The sequence below is a fragment of the Mauremys reevesii genome, linkage group 3 (assembly GCF_016161935.1).
Source record: "Mauremys reevesii isolate NIE-2019 linkage group 3, ASM1616193v1, whole genome shotgun sequence".
Classification (NCBI taxonomy): Eukaryota; Metazoa; Chordata; order Testudines; family Geoemydidae; genus Mauremys; species Mauremys reevesii.
Window position 1 is genome coordinate 109,151,083 of NC_052625.1, and position 13,726 is coordinate 109,164,808.

Consider the following 13,726-nt stretch of genomic DNA (forward strand, 5'->3'; position numbering starts at 1 on the left):
TCTCCAGTAGTTTCTCCTACGCTTCCTGTTGTAGGAAGGCCTGTTTCCTGCAATGAGACTCCTGATTAGAGTCTGCCACTATTTTAGTCTGCAAAGGGTTGTGTAACAGGTTTCTTCTCTGCATTTGATATTGATTTGTGGGAAGTGAAGCCAAATCACAGTATTACCACAATAGAACATCTGATTCCTTTTGAGAAATCTAAAAAGGGCCACAGCTTAATTGAAATAATTGATGCTTAAAGTAAGTATTCAGAGGTACAGCTGAGATTTATTTATTTACTTTGAAAGACCTTCTTTTTCCTGTTTATTTTGTGACCAGATATTGTCACCTGTCGGTTACATTTTCAAGTATCCTCTAAGTTTGGTTGCCAACTTAAAATTTCCCAGCAGCCACTGGAGCTGATTTTCAGAGCTGCTGAGAAGCCATGGTTACCACTGACTTGATATCTCTGTTCTCCAGCTTCTAATAAGTGGGGATTCTTTTCTTCCTCCTTTTGTCTTGTCTGTTTAGATTTTAAACTCTTCAGGGCAGGGATGGTCTCTTTCTATGTGTCTGTTCAGCGCCAGCACAATGGGTTGGTTGGGGCCTCTATTGTACAAACAACAATGGGAATATATAAACTGTAGGCGTGTAGGTGATAGGTGATGTGGGCAAATACTCACTGTAGGGACTAGGACGAGAGCACTGGTGTATTCATCAGCTGTGCCCCTTGTCTACCCTCTTTTTCTCCCTCCTTCTTTCTTTTCAGCTGCTGCTAGTGAGGATTCCCACACACCTGAGCATGGGCTCACCTTCACTACAAATGACTATATAATGGGGTAGGGACCCACAACTTCCAAAAGGCAAGGTTTTTAAGACAGGAGCTACTTCAGGTCACTTGCTGGAGGATTCTCTGCACCTTGAGGTCTTTAAACCACGATTTGAGGACTTCAGTAACCCAGATGTAGGCTAGGGGTTTGTTACAGGAGTGGGTGGGTGAAATTCTGTGGCCTGCATTGTGCAGGAGGTCAGACTAGATCATCATAATGGTCCCTTCTGACCTTAAAGTCTATGAGGAAAATGGGCTTCCTATTTTTACCCTGCTTCAATACCAGATCCCCTCATTGGGGGCTACATTCTCTATTCCTGCCTTCCATAAAGCAATTGACCAATCCCCATCTATCTCCTGTCCTCTATCTCATTACCTCAAAGTTTTGAGAGCAGGAGATACAAGCTAACTTGACTGATATTGGAATTCAAATTTTCATGGATTTATAACAAAAATGACCTGTTCCTTTCCTGACCACCACCTGCTTTTTGTGTTCTTGACTTCTTTTCTTCTTCCCCATCATCCTCTTGTTCACCATTCCTAACATCTCTTTCACACTTTTTTTCTTCCTTTTCTTCTCTTTCCCATTCAGCATCTCTCTTCCCTTCCCAGCTCAGACAGCTGTAAATATAAATCTTCTCCTGTGGTCTCCTGGGTTAATTTTATAGGAAAGATTATTTTACTTTTCTTAACAAAACAAAATGAGGAAATTAAATGCAACACCCCTCTCCCCTGTTTAAACAACAAAAAGCCTCTGATGCAGGCCAGGAAATTCCAAGTTAACATGACACAGTTCCAAACTCATGCAGTTGTGGAAAGATGGTATGGCTGTGTGAGCTCTTGATAAGTGTTAACCTTCACTTTGATTTATCAGCATGGATCACAACCATACTATTATTCAAAATGTAATGGAGCATACATTCCTTTGATACTATACTTTTATCAGGAAGGGATTAGGTTGTGTTTCTACTGCCCTATTTGCAACCATTCCAGCACAACAGATTCTGTAAATCTGCCATCAGAGTTAGTAATTTTTTTTATGACAATGTTGTGATGAAAGGTACAAGTGATTTGTACGTTAAGAACCATTTATGGATAAGCCTCCAGCTCATAAAAAGAGCTAATATGCTGTGCACTAGCCACTCCCAAAGAGTCATTAAGGGTATTGTGTAGGAGTATCCCTCTTTGTCAGATACCATGGTGACGAGCATGCCATAAGAACCTATGGAATAGAATAGGGACACTGGAACTTTCTGAGCTCACTTTATGTTCCAGAGTATGTGGTCTCAGTCAGCAAGCTGGGAGCAGTGGTTTCCCAGGTGTAAGGTGTAGGGGCTGAGGGAGGACAGAGTTTGTTAAGCAGAAGATATTTGTGAGACACCTGGACAGAGTCTGAGGCCAGATGCTGCAGTGGTGCCTGATCTGATCTTGTTGCAAGAAGGATTTCCCTCTGCTCCATTTGTTACCACCCTGTTCAAGGGAATAGGACTTGTTTGTTTAGAAACACTAAGAAAATTTTACACTAAGAAAATACCTGGCTTTGCATCACAGAAAACCAACCTGCAAGGGCCTGAATTCTGCTACTGATCAGCAAAGGGACAACAATATTAACTGAAGGTTATTTAGGGCTTGTCTACACTGGCAATTTACAGCGCTGCAACTTCCTCGCTCAGGGAGGTGAAAAAACACCCCCCTGTGCACAGCAAGGTTCAGCGCTGTAAAGTGCCAGTGTAAACAGTGCCTCAGCACTGGGAGCCGCACCACTCATGGAGGTGGGTTTTTTTAGAGCACTGGGAGAGCTCTCTCCTAGTGCTCCGCCGCGAGCACAGAAGCCATGTCAAAGTGCTGCCAGTGTAGATTGGCCTCAGGCACATTGTTCCTGTCTTTCTTGCTTCAGAAAGGGTCCTCCAAGCTTCATATCATAACGACCATATAGGACATGTAGGAACGACCAGATTTGACCTTAGATTGGTCTCTTATGTGGAGAATCCACACAGAATACATGAAACATCTTGCAGTTCTCATCATTGTGTTTCTACTGGGGAGAAGGAGAATTTCCATAATATGCAGAGATTGGTTCTAATCTTAGGGCTTGTCTACACTGGCAAGTTTCTGCGCAGTAAAGCAGCTTTTTGCGCTCAAACTGCAGATGTGTACACGCTGCCAAGCCACTTTGTGCACAGAAACGCCTCAGTTGCAGCATGGCAAAAAAACCACCTTGACAAGAGTCATAAGGCTATTTGCGCAGAGGCTCCAGCGCCCTGTTGCCAGTGTAGACATTTGATTGCTTTCTGCACTGTAATTGGCGTCCGGGGCAGTCCCATAATGCCTCAAGTGACCGCTCTGCTCCTTGTTTTGAACTCAGCTGCCCTGGAGACATGAGCACCTCCCTGTTCAAAGCACCGTTTCTGACAGCCGGTTGCATGCTGTGCTGATCTGCTCTGGGATGCAAAGCAAACCATTAATGTGGAATGCTCATGCTGTTGAACACAGAGGCGGATGTGTGTGTGGGGGGGTGGGGTGTGGTGGAGGGAGGGAGATTGATGTGCAGAGAGCCCAGGGAGGGAGGCAGGGGCTGATGTTGGGGTTTCCCCTCCCCCTGCCTCAGGACTGGTTGCTTCCTGCTTCTGTCTGAACTTAAAGACAGCATGCTGACACACTCTGTCCCCCAAAATACACTGTTTCCCCCGCATACCCCCACACACCCTGTCACACACTCTCCCCTTACCCCCACTTCAATTGAAAAGCAGCTGGCAATGTAGTAGGATGCCCATGGAACAATGGGATTGGGAAACTTGCATCATGTGAGGCTTTGCCTGCCCCATGAGGCATTGCAAACCTTTCCCAAAGCACTCTGTGGCCAGTTGCACAGTGAGATAGCTACCACAATGCACTGCTGTCTTTGCCGTTGCAAGAGCTCCTAATGTAGATGTGCTCCAGCATCACAAGGAGCACAGTGTGGACATGCAACAGTGGTTTAATTCCAGCGCTTTAATAAAAGTGGTATAACTTATGGCACAGAAACTTGCCAGTGTGGACATACCCTCAGAAAAGGAACCACACAGAGACTCTACTTCCTTGCGCCATGGCTCCCAGCCCCCTGCAACTCTCTCATCTCCCTGTCAGCACAGCTCAGGAAGGGCTTCTTTTGTTGGCAATAGTCCCAAAACTTTCCCTAAAGGCAAGATCCATAGTGCCAAAAGTGGTCTTGCAGAGGACTTGTGCCATATTGTTTTGTCAGTGGCCTCCCTGGTAGTTTCTTGGGTTAACAATGCGCTTACTGCACTTGTCCGCAGGCCCCCATTCTGCCGTTCCCATGCATAGATTCCCATCCCACAGAGGGCCATCCCCAGTGTCTGGGGACAGGTGCAATGATGCTGCATTGGCAGCTGACCCACATTTTGTGTCCCCTGGCCAGGAATCCACCATGATTTTTGTCTCTTTCACCCGAGAAAGTAAGAGGGGACAATTTGGCCCATGGAACCGGGAAATCCTGGCTAGTCTCTAAGTGCCACAAACACAGACCTGGGGTTTATAGTGGATGATTATCTGAGTGAGTTAACAATGTGATACTGTTACAAAAAAAGGACAAATGTTGTAGGTATTGTAGCAATAGGAGCATTACATGTAACAGTCCAGGTCCTTATTCCACTCTACTCTGCATTGACTAGGCCTCAACTGGAAACACTGTGTTCAATTTTGGGCATCGCTTTTTAACACAAACTGAAGAGTGGTCAGAGGAGAACAGCAAATACTGCATGCTGAAAAGATTGGTAAATAATACCTGCCGCATGAGAAAAGATTAGAAGAGTATATATGGACAAAAGAAGACTGAATAGGCATTACTATCTGTATGACTAGTTAAGGGAATACAATAAAAAGGGGAATTGTTCTCATTAGTCAAAGGGGAAAGAACTAATGAGCTTAAATTGCTGCAAGGATATTAAGGTTAAATCTTGCATAAAACTTTTATAGTCATTGCCAGGATGTTTGAACAAGCTGCAAGGAAGGTTGCTGGTGATATTCAAGGCGAGACTTGAAAAACCCATTGATCATGGATAGCTTCGGAAGCACAAAATCAATTCCACTGTGATTCAAGAAAATGGATAGGTGAACTAAGTGACCCACGACAAGAGAATCTCTTACAAATCTATGTCACCAATCATTCTGTCTCTTTAACGTTTATCCTTTCACGCAGTTTGGACAATAAAACTAGATTGGTCAGTTTCATGTTTGTTTCAAGTATGTTTCTCCCTCTGTTTCTCCTGTATTGTTGTTTCTTGGATTTAGAAGACTGGAAAGAATGTTTTAATAAAACAAACAGCTGTTTTTATTATATGCAATGTTTTCATTGACATTTAAGAGCAATAATGAGAACATATACTTCTCCACTTTAAAAATGTCTTGTTTATCTCTTTCTTTATATGGCCTTCATAACCATAATATTTAAATTTTGAACTTTTTTGTAATTAACTGAATTTCTTGTGCTTGGATTTTCTAACTAATGTATTGGTTCAAAACAAGGGGGGGAAACAGGCTTTAAAACAAAACCAAGATGCTGATGTGGGCGAAGAATAAAACTTTTTCTATGAAAAAGCCTAGGCCTTTAACAATGATTTAATGAATTACAGTCCTGTGTTAAATGCCAATCAATATTTTCTGTTTGCTACCTTTTGTTTGCTTGTCTGATACCTGCCAGTATCTCAGGCTTGGCTTCCATCCACTCTCCAATCCTTCCATATTAGCGTCACCAATCTCGGAATGAATACTTTGTAAGCAAGTAGACAAATACAGTGGGGCAAAGAGTACATGTCACCGTAGCCAAGTGCTAACCTAAATCAGCCAAGTGTTAATATGTAGCCTTATCAGATGACTTCAAATGTGTCTGAAATGTTACACAATGTAATACACTGTGCACCAACTTATTCCAGTCCTTGTGTTGTACTCAAGGCAGGGAGAGGGAAAAAAGAAGCCTTTCCACTCACCATTTGTTTTTGTTTTTTCTGCAGCAGTCAGATACAAATCTCAGTCCTTGTATACAAGGCCTGAGATACTCTAGCACAGCCAGCAGGGCTAAGCACCTTAAGGCTGTGCTAGGAATTATTGTGGGAAAGCTATGCAGGAGATCAAACTAGATGATCACAGTGGTCCCTTCTGGCCTTGGAATCCGTGAACCTGTAAAAGTGTTAGGAGAAGGAATTGACTGACCTTTGACTGAAATGAGCTGGGCCAATATAGAACACAGACCTGCCACATCCTGTGAGAGGGTGTAACTTGTGTAACGCCAACAAACCCCGTTCGTCAGCAGGCAGAATCGAACCGGGGAACTCTGGAGCTTAGTGCATGAGCCTCTACCGCATGAGCTAAAAGGCAACAGGCTGTTAGCTAAGGCTGTAGAGCAGACTCATTTTATGTCTCTAAGTGGTCTCGGTGCCACTAGACGGGACAGAACACCCAGAAGGTGTGTGGGTTACACCTGCACAGTGCTTCCAGAGGCCTCAGGCACAATGGGAGAAACCCTGGCCCAGTTGAAATTGGTGGGAGTTTTGAAATTGACTTCATGGGGCTAGGATTTCGCTCATTGACTCTAGGAGCAATGACATTGTGATGTATTTCCTGCCCATACTATGGTTATAGCTTAAATCCTCAAAGTAGGCCTTTGGGAGCTTATGTCATTGTAAAGATGAAAGACATCATATTTGCTTCCAGAAACACATAATTTGTCACACAGGAACAGATCAGAGGGCCATCAAATCCAGTTTCTTGTCTCTGGCATCATATGCTTCAGAGGAAAGAGAACACCTTAGTAATGTCCAGTGTTGTACGTAAGGGGGGAAATCCTTTGATATCGGCAGTCAGTGTACACCAGAATCAGTGATGCTGAGAAAATGTTATGAGTGCTAATAGAGATTTCTCAGCTCTGCTGTAATATAAATAAATTAATAATTGCAGTTAGAATTAAAAAACAAGACAAAAAGCTATAGTTTTCTAACTTTTTTTTTCTATAGGGAAATTCTGAAAATATCTTTCTTTAGTGATGGATTATTTCCCCCTGATATTTCTTTTTTTGTTGTAGAGTTGCTTATTAGGGTGGCACTCCTGGCTGGCACTGATATGTTTTTAATCAAGGAGGAAATATGTATTTTAAACAGTCCCTCTTTTCTCCCTTTCCCTCAGTCCCTGTAAAAATTACATGGAGCTTAGAAATCAATATAATAAAAAAGGATAGGAGGACATTTGAGGCCAAGCTAAGCAATGTCCCTTTAGGCTAATACTAAAAGATAGTCGAATTATTTTAAAAATCAGGGTGCACAGTATTGTTACTGGCTTCACTAGTATTCTGCCTTTCACCCTCCCCCACAAAACAACATAGGGTTGTGGGTTTTTTTTCCCTGAAGGTAGGAACTAGGAACAATTTATTTAAAATTATAGTATTATCTGTACACAGGCAAAATTCTGTTCTTACTTATGCCAGCATAAATAAGATGATGTTTTTCCATATTGTTGATACTGGTGTAACTGAGACCCTTTCTTGACCCAAAGTTAACACAGAAAGTAACAATGTGACCCATTGAATTAGAAGCTATAACTATTACTTTTCTGCAATGGGTTTCTTTGATTTGTCACATAAAATGCAGTAACCTAGCACCTTGCACAATGGGGTCCAGATCCTGATTGGGAAATAACTTAATAATAATAAATAAATAAATAATAAATATGTATAAATAAAGGGAATTTGTGACATCCAGGGTCCAGACACTCCAAGGGGAGAACAGAAGGTTCAAACCTCCCAAAATAAGCAATTAGCCCAATTTGTTGCGTACTATGTTATTTGACTGCAAGAGTATATCAAAGCGTGTAATGCACAAACTTAATAGTCTTTAAGGGAGATGTATACTGGTTATTGTTATGAAGATATATGTGTGTATATGCAGAAAATTGTAATTGTGAAATGATTCTGAAGTCCCACCACTGTTACAACAGGGCAGCGGTGAATCAATAAGGCAGGGAAGGGACTACCTCTCCAATCAGAGGAGACCAGCTTCAAGCACCTAGCCATTGTCCAGCCTGGGAAAAAAAATGAGGAACCATCAAAGCAAATGGGAACACCTTGAAACTGAAAAGAAAAGCTCAGTCTTCAGAAACTGAGAAAGAAGGGAGTTTCCCCCACTTTGAATGTCAATGGAGACTGAAGAAAAAATGCAAATCATTTTAAAATGGAAGGATCTTAAACTGAAGGCCATCCAGATCTTGGGGGACAGAGATGGAAGCCTGTCTGTGAACATTGGATCCCTCCTATAGCCAAGGAGTACACCTGGTGAACTGTTTTAAGGCAATAGGTAACTCTTACTAGAAACAGGATTTTATCTACTATGAAAGTGTAAAGCCTGAGGATGTGTTTTTATATTTATTTTCTGTATAACTTGTGTGTTTGTGGTCCCTTACTGTTACATCTTTGAATCTCTGGTTTTTCTATTACATAAACTTTTTGTTTATTTTTACTCCAAGCAGGTCTCTGCTGTGCAAACTGCATGGGGTGTGTATGCTAAAGTGAGCTGGTATTGTGGGAAGGAAGGGGAGCTGGCTTCATGCCTTTGGAGGTGACAGACCGGAGGGGGATGATCCAAGTGTCTGGTAATTAAGAGCCCAGGGAGGATGTATTTAGGGAGACCTGGGACAGGGAATGCTGTTGGTATCACTCTGTCAAGAGAAACAAGGCTGGTGATAGCTAGGATGAGACCTTATGCTTATAAGCTAGGTACTGGTGTCACAGAAGAGAACCATAGCTTCACAGCCAAAGGCCCCCATAGCTACAGGGTAGGTGGAGACAGAACCCCTTACTGGCCTGGGTGAACCACAAAATGCCACAGCATTTCAGTTGTTCTACTGCAGCAAGTTATTCTCCATCTCCATCATACACAGATTTGCCAACTTTATCTAAAGAACAAAGAGAGATATTTATTGAAAATCAAACAATGAACATAGATTGAGATCAGAAAGTGAAGTAAGCATACCACAGAATTAAAAACTGGATGTTTGTGGTCTGTGTCTCTTGGTTGTATTATAAATAATACACTATGCCCAAACTGAACATGGTAAAAAACAGCCTTATAACTAGGCTTTTAGGTAAAGATACTAACTATGTTCATGTTTTTGGACAAGTGAATCCGATTCCCATTTTTACTCAAAGCACTTTTACACCACCCCATCACTGTAAAGGAAACATAAAGTGGCTGTGAATTTTATACCAACATCAAGGCCTCTTTGCCTTCCCTGAGCAATGTAAAAGTGGCCTTATTTTAAATAAGAATTAGGCCAATTGACTTGAATGCAATTAGTCATTGTACTACCTGGGGTAGTTTGTAGGATCAGGTCCTCAGAGCACAATCAAAAACCTCTGATACAAGTACAGAGATGTATGTCGCAGAGCATGGTTATATGTTATGCTTCAAATCTCTCCTGTAGGAAAGTGCTAGCTAAACCTCAGAAGGTTCACCCTCCAGAAGGGCAGGTGCTGGTTGCATTGACTGCCTCCCCTGGCTGTTCTTAAGGGGGAGGACAGTTTTAAGCTGTGGAAGGAGTCCCACAGGAATCCTGCTGGTAGAGTCTAAGTGACATGCTGAACTGACACACTCCTCTGGCTACCTTGGCCACTTCCCCTCCCCAATTAGTGTCACACACACCTTTGGGCCATGCTGGCTAGCTGCAGGAAACAAGAGTTCTGGACACCTTGCACTAGCACAGACCACCTCCAGGTAAACTTTCTGCTGCTGCGGCCCTGTACTTTGGCTTAAGCCAGCAGCGCTGAATGCAGCCCAGCATTGTTATATTTATTTAGGTCACATATAGGGGCACAATAGCCATTCTTTATTTCCCAACCAATGGTATATGTGTAAGCCCACCTGTGGCTGAAGACAGACTAGAGAGCTCGTTGTTGACACCTGTTGGGGAAGAGGGAGAAGAGTGGCCCAGAGCTGCTTCAGTTCTCCAGAAGGACGGGCTCTGGAAGGGAGGGAGCCCACTGCTGGTGAGTAAGGGGAAACGACTGAATGGGCCAGGTCCATTTCAGTTCTGTGACAGTCTGGGGGCATTTTGGTTAAAATACAGTGAAGTTTTCAGTTGGGGAGCAATAACATTCTGTTGTCCCTTTTGGGAAATGAAAGGACAGGGGATCTACACAAAGTGCACCTAAGGTGAGGGGTCTGCCAGACTGAGGCTTCAGGCAGGCTCACTTGGGTCAGGGCTAGGGGAAGGGACTCCTACCTTCTATTAAGTGCCTCTCTAGCATTAAGAACCCTGTTAAGGGACCCATATACTAGCGATTCAGCTCCAGAAAGGACCTTCAAGGCAGCAGATGGCTTTGAAGCAGCAGCATTGAACTGAGGCTGTTTTACAGTGGTGGACAAAGCAGAGATGAAGTGGTTTGTGTTCAAGCAGTAGCGAGTAACTGCCTATTTGAAGGACTCCAGAGTGGGTCTCCCTACTCAGCAATCAAAGCTGAAATCACTTCAGCTGGGTCAGGTGGTAGCACCAGGAGAGCAGCCCAGCCTACACTTTCCTTAGGGCTGGAGACTCATCTGCCAGAACTCTTGGATTCCACCAACCCAGGTTGTCAAACTGTGAGTGGGGAAGCTGGGGAGAAAGGAAGTGACTAGAATGCATTAACCGCTCATCACTACCAGAGGGGGACTGAGGTTGGGACTATTGTTAAGACACTGTGGGGGTGGGAGGAGTTCTTAATAGATATTAATTTCTTAATTGCTGGCTTTCCAAAGCTTATTCTGTTGTATCCTCTTTTGTCCTGTTCCCCTCACCCCCACATCAAGTTATCTTTGTTTTAACCCCCTGGATTCAGTGCTGGCAAGTGGGGAAGAATTGCTTATCAAGGGTGTCTAGGTTGGTAGCTATTAATTTCCCAGTTTTCTGGGTGGGAGCTTGAGCTATTATTGTTTAGGTTTTCAGAAGGAATCTCTAGAAAATTGAACCTGGCCCTTTTTACTGGCAACAATACCTGGCATAAGGGTTATACATGTGTCAAGCCATGAAAACAAATGACTTTATGATGTATTTGCAAATGTTACAAGTTGCTCTAGCCATATTGGTGACATCATCATTTTCACTAGGACAAATCATGGTTTCTGGCACCAAGGCTAAATGAATAGGTTTTGGAGAGGGGACTCTACTGGGGTCAAATGGGAGGATTTCTCCCTCATCTCTAAGCAGAGGAACAACAGTAGAGCTGCACTGGTAGCCACTATGGCTGTCCCGAAATTCTATTACCCTCTGCTGTTGGTGTTGCTGGCTCCCACAATTTATGTTATTACAGATTCTGCCCTTGAGCTCCTCTGTGTACTGGGATATAAGGAGCCCCTGGAGAATATGGCACTGGTGCCGGAGGCTGGGCTTCTTTCCTTACCTATGCTGTTGAACCTCAACAGTCCAGCTGCTTTCAGGGAAACTGAGGCAGGTGGTAGGGGGCAGTTGTCTCAATAGCACTTCAGATAGGAAATAGTGGACCAAAAATGGAACATACAAAAATGTGATGATAGAGGTGGTTGCTTTTATTTCCATCAATGTGTTATGCAGATGTTACTAAACAAAGGGCATATAATCACTGTAATGCCTTGGTTGTCATTTTGTCATCAAGACCAAATAAAATCTCACAGTTATCTTTCTGACTTGTGCATACCTCCTTAAATGCTAAAACTCAGTGGTTTCATTGTTCTAATTTTCAATGCATTCAGGTATTGGATTCATACTTTCAAAGTTGCCATGCGAGCCATCCATTTCAGAGGAATCCAGGATTTCTGGATATTGCAGCTGGTGCCGTTAATTGAATTAGTTAAATGGGCACCAATGCAAGACAAGTACAAAGTTAATTTTTATGGTCGTGGCCCAGTGGGTTATTTTTGATGGACCAGTGCTTTGATGGTGTGCTTCTAGTCTCACTTTCATGTAAACATAACTGGCCAAGTGATTAATCTAAAATTTTCCTGGGACACATTCTGCTTGTAATCTCCTAACCAGAATTGTTACTGATGTATAAAACAAAACATATAGGGCCAAATTCAACCTGCTCCTTGCACATTTGTGTAGGGAGCGGGAGAGCAAAAGTATCCTTTCCACGCACACTTATACTGCCAAACAATGGCCAAGCAGAATTGTAGTCCCCCAAGGAGTGACAGCAGGAAGCATTACCATGGTTCTACCCCACTTCCACACTGGCCACCAGGGCCAGCCAGAAGTACAAGGGAAAGCAGGCTTCACTTCCTGTGATGCAGCAGGTCCCCTTCTGTGTGCCTGGGGTAACCATGCCTGTCTAGGATTCAGTGCCTCTATACCATCCCCAACTAGGGTTGCTGCACAATCTAGTTCATAGATTTTCTTCTCATTCCACATACATAACTTCCATCACTATTAGAAACCAAGAGGGGGAATTGATCTCTTTAAACTGAGGGAGGGGAATGTTTCAAAGCATGGTTATTATTGATTGATTGATTTGATTTTGGGTTACCTCAGTGTCTGGGAGTCCTAGTCATGGACAAGGACCACCTTGTGCATGGTGCTATACGAACAGAAAATAAAAAGATGGTCCCAGTCCCAATCTCAAGTAGAAGACAAGAAAGAATGCAAACGGGAGTACCAGGAAACAGTGAGACTGTATTGGTCAGCATGGAAAACAGGGTTTTCAGCACACCAGCAGCTTATTCATTGTCAAGTTTTTTTTGTAGGCATCACAGCAAAGGAGAGTTTTGAGGTTGGTTTTGAAGGAGGAGGTAAATTTTCAGAATTTTGTGGGGAGCTCCCCCCAAAAGCTCAGGGCAGCATGAGAGAAAGCATAAAGGTGCTTGTTTGAAAATGTAACAAATGTGTGATGGAGGCTGGCATCACTGACTGATTGGAGATGGCAGTTGACCTTTCAATAGTGAATGAGAGATGATATGTAGAGCGTGGATAGACCATGAAAGTGAACACCAGTAGCTTATGTTTGATGCAACAGAGAGGGGGAGCCGCTAGAGGGTTACAACAAGAGGGGTGACATGGCTAAAGTGATGGGCTAGGAAAATGATCCTTTCAACAGCATTCCAAATGGATACAAGCAGGGCAAGATTGCATTTGTCATGGCCAGAGAGAAGGATATTGCAGTAATCGACATGTGAGATGATGAGAGCCTGAATGAGAGTTTTAGCTGTGTGGATGGATAGGAAAGGTCATATCTTAGAGAGACTACTAGACTGCAAAGCATAATACCGTTGAGAAATATGTGGCATGTGTTATACTTTAATAGCACGGGATAACATCTACTTAAAGCACACATCTTTATGAATGAACTTGCCATGTTCTAGTCCCATCATGCCACCCTACAAATACCAATAGAAGGTAGAAATTCGAGCAGCTGCCAGTCTCCACCAGCAAAACTGCTAACATCCAGCATTAAATCCTAGTCACTGACCATTGTCATATGTCCAGAAAGACACCTTGACTAGCTATTTCCAGCTTGTCAGCCTCATGTATTGTCCGGCCTTGTGTAAGAAATACTGCTATATGAGGCAGGGCATTGTAGTTAGAGCAGGTGTCTTAAGGTTCCTTCCTTCCTACACCCGGATGTGTATCAGCTGCAGACAGTACATGAGCTAAGCATTTTGTGCACCTGGAAATATTAAAACTTGAGCTCAGTTTAAAAGATTAAAACAGAATCAGGGTTATACATGTGTGTGGATATGTGCTAATGACACTAAAACCCCACAGCAAATAAAAATAACTTTTCAGATATTCTTATCTTGGCAGGCCTCAGACTCATTAGATTCTTTTGACATCATTCCTGTATTTATCCTGTTATCCATCTTTTATTCATTGTCATTCATCTTGATTTGGTTTTTTTTGGACATTTCTGAGAACTGAGCTTCCATGCAACA

The 13,726-nt window shown here is 43.0% G+C and overlaps 2 long non-coding RNA genes across 2 annotated transcripts in view; both read left to right on the plus strand.

Moving 5' to 3' along the window:
• The window catches only part of LOC120402375, a 70,033-nt gene extending 64,994 nt beyond the window's left edge, over nucleotides 1-5,039 (plus strand). Inside the window, exon 4 of the long non-coding RNA XR_005597194.1 lies at nucleotides 4,481-5,039. This is a non-coding gene — a long non-coding RNA (uncharacterized LOC120402375). The remainder of the gene's footprint in view (nucleotides 1-4,480) is intronic.
• A 4,981-nt stretch (nucleotides 5,040-10,020) lies between these two features.
• Nucleotides 10,021-13,726, plus strand: part of LOC120402377 — an 81,965-nt gene continuing 78,259 nt past the window's right edge. The window contains exon 1 of the long non-coding RNA XR_005597197.1: nucleotides 10,021-10,418. This is a non-coding gene — a long non-coding RNA (uncharacterized LOC120402377). The remainder of the gene's footprint in view (nucleotides 10,419-13,726) is intronic.